The sequence below is a fragment of the Durio zibethinus genome, chromosome 9, assembly GCF_047325235.1.
Source record: "Durio zibethinus cultivar Kanyao isolate XHJ-2024 chromosome 9, ASM4732523v1, whole genome shotgun sequence".
In the NCBI taxonomy this organism is placed as follows: Eukaryota; Viridiplantae; Streptophyta; class Magnoliopsida; order Malvales; family Malvaceae; genus Durio; species Durio zibethinus.
In genome coordinates, this window is record NC_143170.1 from 22,412,988 (window position 1) to 22,420,136 (window position 7,149).

Below are 7,149 nucleotides of genomic sequence, written 5' to 3' on the forward strand. Positions count from 1 at the left end.
TACTGTAATCAAAACACAAATAATGAAGGGCAAAGAACTCTAAAGGACTATGCAGTTCCTAGTGCAAATAGTTTTCAACCATTCACTAAAAGACCAGCTATTCGTGCCAATAATTTTGATATAAAAACTTTGATTATACAAATAGTCCAAACTTCTATATAGTTTGGAGGATTACCAAGTGATGACCCAAATCCCCATCTTTCTAATTTTCTTGAATTATGTGAGACTTTTCATTACAATGGTATTTTTATGAAGCTATAAGATTAAGATTGTTTCCTTTTTCTTTCAGGGAAAAGTGAAAAGTTGGTTGTCTTTTTTATTACCTAGCTCAATTATAACATGGGATGATTTGGTTAAGAAATTTTTAGCAAAATTTTTCCCACCAGCAAAAACTACAAAACTTAGGAATGAGATCACCACTTTTCTATAGGCTGATGTTGAAAGTTTATATGATGGATGGGAGAGATTCAAAGAATTGCTAAGAAAATACCTATATCATAGTTTACCCCAATAGCTCCATATTGAAATAGTTTACAATGGTCTCACATCACTCATGAGAACCACCTTAGATTCAACTGTTGGAAGGGCTACAATGAACAAAACTTTTAAGAAAGATAATGAGCTAATAGAAGATATGGATGTCAATAATTACTAATGGGACATGGAAAGTAAGGTCAATACAAAGTCTGTTGGTTTATTTGAAGTTAATGTTATTACTTGCATTTGCTCTTAATTAGCTGACCTTGTAAAAAAGATTGAACCCCTATGAAACCAACCACAAGTCGACCTTATTAATACCATATAAAGCCTTTTTGTATCCTATGATATATGTGAAGGACCGCATTCCTTAAAAAAATGCCAATATAGGGTAGAACTAGTAAATATATCCAACAAAACAAACCAAGCAACAATCCCTATTGCAATACCTATAATCCTGGCTAGTGAAACCATCTAAACTTTTCTTGAAACCAACCAAACCAACAACTATCGGCCCAATCTATCAAACTATAATCCACCATAAGAAAAGAAACCCACCTTTGAGGATATATTGACCCAACTGATGCAAGCCAATAATGCCAACATCTAAAGTCAAGCTACATCAATCAAAAACTTAAAAAGTTAAATAGGTTAACTTGCCTAAGCTATAGCAAATTACCTAGTAGGTACCCTACCTACTAACACTGAAACTAACCTAAAAAGACAAGGTAAGGAAGGATGTAATGTAATATATTCTTTGGGGAATGTTAGGATGGATGATTCTGATAAAGAAGATGATGAACCCATCATAATCAATCTATCTAGCTTTGTAAGATAACCTGAAGTTGACTTTACGAGAAAGAAAGATATTTTGTATGATAAAGAACTATTGAGATTTGGTAAAGAAATCTTGGAGGGTTTTGACCCTATGGCATTGGAGGCCCCTAAAGATGTTGAAACCTATAAAGAAGACCTTGAAGAAGAAAATGTTGAGGTGGATTATAAAAAAGATCCAGAAGAGTATATTGAAGGATCTCTTGAAGAATGGCAAATGATATTATAAGTGAGGATAGCACTATTAAATAGTATTTAGCCTGAACATGAATAGATAACCCAAGAAGAGTTTGTCCAAAATGATCAATGAGAAGAGGTAATGCCAAAAGAGGATCTTCAAGATGAAAATCCTAAAGAAAAAGAAAAAAAGGTATAAAAAAAAGTTCTACCAAGGCCTGGATGGCTACAAAAATGTACAGGTAGCATTTTCATATAAAACCACCTACTCTAAAGCCTATTCAAAAAGAGCTACTCAAGGAATTAAAAAAAGCTACATTCTTAGATGAGTGCAGCCCTAAGCTTCAACAACTCTTATCTAAAAAGCTAAAAGATCTAGGGAGTTTTACTATACCTTACAAAATTGAAAAGTTAAATTTTTTTTATATTCTTTGTGATCTTGGTTTAAGCATAAATCTAATGCTTATGAATATTTTTATGCAATTAAGTTGTGGAAAACTAAAACCTTCTTGATTTAACATTAAATTTGTTAATCTATCTGCTAAGTTGCCACAAGGGATGGTAAAGAATATTTTAGTGAAAGTTGGAAAATATGCTTTCCCTATAGAATTTGTTGTCCTAGATGTGGAAGATGATGAGGCTTCATTACTCATAGGTAGACCTTCCCTATTCATTGCCAAAGCCTTGATAGATGCGTATGAGGCTAGCATTACCTTTAGATTTAGACATAAGAAGTTACAATTTGTATCTGCATGGTGTAGTGTTATAAAAGATGAAGAAAGAGTTAGTGCAATCAAGGTAAAGAAAACCCGAAAAGATTCTAACCTATTAGATAAACCTCTTGACCTTTTAAAATACATAGCAAACCCTAGCTCCAATCATGTCAACCTTGCCAAAAATTCAAGCTCAGTTTATGTGATCCCTGCTAGGAGAGTTAGCCTACCTTCTTAAACTAAGTTTGTTTATGTCATACCATAAAAAAGGAGACAACAAGGTAAATTCCCTCTAAAAGGGTAAGATGATTTTGTATAGATTTAGGGATGGTTAAGCTTGACCAAAACTAGCACTACTTAGGAGGCAACCCAAGTTCTACTTTAATGGTTATGTTTTCTATTCTTTTATTTTTATTAGAACATGTATGTTTTAATGTTTTTGTTTTAAGTATTTTTATTTTTAGGAATGAAGAGAAGTAAGGAGGATACCTCATGGATATTCTGCCTTGAAAAATTTTAAAGAGTATTTTTTTCCTTTAAATTTTTTATATATGATTCCATTTAAGTGTGGGGGAAAAAGAAAGCTTTTTGAAATTTTGATTCATCTTTGCTTTTAAACCAAATTGACTTACTAAACTTCATTATTATATTCACTTAGTTGAAAATATACATATTCTTTTAAAATGATGAAAATATGATATAAAGTTTAAGTATGGATGTAGTGGAACTTGAAAATAATTCTTAAGCATGTCTTTACTTTAGATATGATTTTTATGCATGCATCTCTACTCTCTTTTAATGAAATGCTATGATTTTTGTGAAAGATTGTAAGATATGGATTTTCATAAGATTTGAAATATAAATAAGTGCTATAGAATTCACTTGCTCAACCCTTAAGATGAAATACTAGACTACATTTTACTCAAGAGATGATCTAGGTAATTTTTTATACCATTTGAGCGTTTTTCAAGCTCACCTTGTGATAATGCATCCCTAGTACCCTTATTTTGGGCCCTTATATTAATCTTTTTCTTTGTTCATTTTAGCCTTATTACAAGCTTAGTAAGCATTTTCTTTCATTATTATCCTTTCTTTTATTGTCCTAACCCATTATGTTTACTTGTGTATCATGGACATATTTTTATATTTAAAACGAAAAGAGGCTTAAGGAAAGAATGAAAGAAAAAATATGAGCAAAAGCAAAGGCAAAACCTAAGAAAGCCAAAAATGGCTACTAATAAAAAAAAATTAAAACAATAATAATACAAAATTATCGAAAGTACAAAAGCAATAAAGTTATACCTCACAAGTCAAGTTTGAAAAAGAGCTCCCATTTATTTAAAGTCCAAGAAGTTGAAAGAAAGTAAGCTTAGGGTTTGTGAATCTAAAAATTCCTTTTTCTTACCTTGACCCAAGCCTTACATTATAAGTCTTAATGACCTTTTGTTCTTGAGTTGAATATACAGGTCTAACATTAGTGGAAAAAGGATGAGGAACGTGGACATATGAAGCCTATTCTATCTTTAAAATGAAACATGATAAAATGTTTTGTATTCTATTTACTTAAGTTATATGCATGAATTAAAAATGAAGTATATTTGTATATATGAATAGCATAAGATATAAAAAGCTTACTTTTGAAAGACATTCTTGTGATTATATTTATCCTTAACTTTGCAATATGCAATAGTACATGTTAGGAGTTTTGTATAATTTTTGACTTTGAGGATATATATATATTGTTCTTTAGTTTTGTTGATTTGAAGTTTTGCTTGAGGACAAGTAAAAATTTAGTTGTGGGAGTGTGATAGCATTAAAATATATAGAGATTGTACATGTCAAAATGGTGCTAAAATTTAAAATTTTGGATGATTTTGTGCTTTTCATGTTGTTTTCATGGCTTTAGGTTTTTCAAGCTCAAGACTCATTTTCATGCAAGCCATGCATGCAATCATGCAGAGCTCACATTTGACCCAACCATACAAGATCACTGTTGCCTACCATTGGTCCATATTCAAGCATCTCTAAGCCTATTTAGACTCCCTCACTTTCGACCAAAATGAAAATTTAGGATAAGCATGCTTTCTTTACTTAGCCATAAAGAAAATAACTTGTATAAGGATTCTAGTACATTCAGCCATGCAAGTAAGAAGGAAATTTTGTAAAAATTCAAACTTTCCAAGCTTAATCCATTCAACCAAGAGGAGATTGGAGTTCATCATAATACTTGACTTAGCCTTGAAGAGTTTTACTTGGAAGAAAACTTTATCTCTTCATAAGATGGATGAAATTCAAATTCTAGCTTTTAAATCCTATCCTAGTCAAATAAAAATGAGGAAGTTGATCGAGATTACATCAAGATGTGATGAAGGGCTAAGATTGCTCCACCAAGACCCCATTCATCCAATCTTATCCAAGGAAAAGTTTCATTCAACCAAGCCTCTTTGGAAGATAAAGATTACACCTATCCTAAGGCATTTGAATTTAAATTAATCACTTGTAATCTTTCCCCACTTGGTCGAATCCCATTCTATAAATAGAGAAGCCATTCCCTTTATTCTATCATCCTATCCTTAGTTCTTTTTTTTTTCTTTTAGTTTCTAAGCTTTTTTAGTTCTTTATTTCTTTTAGTTAAGTTATTGGCTTAGGTGACAGATTTACCAATAAGCTTTATTCTTTCAATTCTTTTTCAATCAAGAAGTATTTCATTCAAATATCTTTTTTCTTATTTTTAAAGTTTGCAAATGTTGTTTCTTGTTTTCTTTACTATTCGGCATAAGCAATCTTTATTTCCTAAGATCCAAGTTTTTTTATTTTCTTTGCAAGATTCAGCCAAACTACATTTTCTTGTTCTTTAATTTTTTTCATCCAATTTTTACTTTTTCAAAATCAATTTGGCATTCTCAAGGATTTCTTGTTTAATCTTTAATTCATTTACTTTGAAATCTTTTAATTCTTTGTTTTAGGATTAGTTGTTGACATTAGTCTTTTACTTCCTAAGTGACAGTTGATAAAGTTAAAAACCCTACCATACATTGCCTTTAATTTTTACTTGACCCTCGTAACCCCAAAACCCTAAATATTCATTTGTTTAGATATAAGATCTTAGCCTTTCACCTTTGGTAATTGTGAGCAACCAAACATTCTTTTCTATAATCTTTGAGGAGACAATACTTGGAATACTCTACTTTATTACTTGATTTATTCACTTATAGGCTTTATACGAAAAGCGGCAATCAAGATGACTTTGAATATCATGACCAAAGAGAAATCAGATATCACCACTAAGAGACTGTAAATGACTTCGATATCACCACTGAAGGGAACTTGGATATTACCATTGAGAAAATGCAAAATAAATTCATATATCGCCACCAAAAGGAACACAAATATTGCCACCAAAAAAATGCAAATGACTTCAGATATAACCATCTAAGAGGACTCGGATATTACCCTTGAGAAAATGCAACTAACATTAGATATCACCATCAAAGGGAAATCAGATATCGCCACCAAGAAAATGCAAATGACTTTGAATATCACCACCAAAAAAGACTCGGATATTACCATCGATAAAATGCAAATAACTTTGGATATCACCACCGAAGAGGACTTAAATACTACCATTGAGAGATTTTAATGAAATTCAAACTTTAATACTCAGATATCACCACCGAGTGATTTTAATGAAATTCAAACTTTAATACTTAGATATCACCACCGAGTGATTTTGTAAAAGTCTTAGATATCACTACTTAAAAAATTTTAATGAAATTCAAACTTTAAACTCGAATATCACCACTAAATGATTCTAAAAAATGTTTAGATATCACTATCGAGTAAATGAAATTCAGACTTTAAACTTCGATATTACTTCTAAGTGATTTTGAAAAAGTCTTAGATATCACCTCTAAGTGATTTTGAAAAAAGCTTGGATATCAACATCAAGAAAATGAAATTCATGCTTTAATACTTGGATATCACCTCTGAGTGATTTTGAAAAAAACTTAGATATCACCACTAAGTAATTTTAAAAAAGTCTAGGATATCACCACCGAGAAAATGAAATTTAGGCTTTAATACTCATATATCACCACTGAGTAATTTTGAAAAAAGTTTGGATATCACCACCAAGTGAATGAAATCTAGACTTTAAACTTGAATATTACCTCTAAGTGATTTTGAAAAAGGCTCTGATATCATAATTGAGTGATTTTAAAAAAGTCTCGAATGTCATAATCAGAAAGAATGAAATTAAGACTTTAATACTCAGATATCACCACTGAGTGAATGCAATTTAGACTTTAAACTCTAATATCACCTCTGAGTGATTTTGAAAAAGGCTTTGATATCTCCACCGAGTGATTTTGAAAACAACTTAAATATCACCACTGAAAAAATGTAAATGATTTCAATATTATCTCAAAAATCCTCATTTTTTCATCTACCTATCTTCATTATTCCCAATTCCTTTCTTTCTCAACTTAAACAAATGTAAATTTTCTCTTTCTTTTTTTTTTCTAGTTTTCAAAACTAATAATTATGCCTAAAGGCATAAATGCCAATGTTCTTATGCAAATGCAAATGACACAAACATTTATCCACCATTTCTATGATGTAAATGCCCCCATAAAGATGCAAACACAAATATCTTTACTAATGTTGAAAATGTTATGCCCCTTGTGGATGCAAATGCAAAATTCCTTACCATGGATGCAAATGCTTTAAAAACATCCTTCCTTTTGTCTGTAAAATTCTTTTCTTTTCAACTCCAAATCATTTATTATTCCTCTTTCCTAATTGAATTCCAAGAGATTTTCCTTTTCATTCCTTCCCATCTTTCTTCCTATTCCTTTATCTATTTTCCTTCTTTTTTTTCTCAAGATTTTTCTCCTTTCAATCAAGATTCACCGACTGTCTTTTCACTTTCACTCTTTTATTTACATTT

General features: G+C 30.8%; 1 non-coding gene across 1 annotated transcript; it reads right to left on the bottom strand.

The window, feature by feature from the left end:
- Nucleotides 1–397: 397 nt before the first annotated feature.
- LOC149516874 (small nucleolar RNA R71) lies at nt 398–504 on the bottom strand. The gene has a single exon (XR_016345444.1). It is a non-coding gene; the product is annotated as a small nucleolar RNA R71 (small nucleolar RNA).
- Between the last annotated feature and the right edge of the window lie 6,645 nt (nt 505–7,149).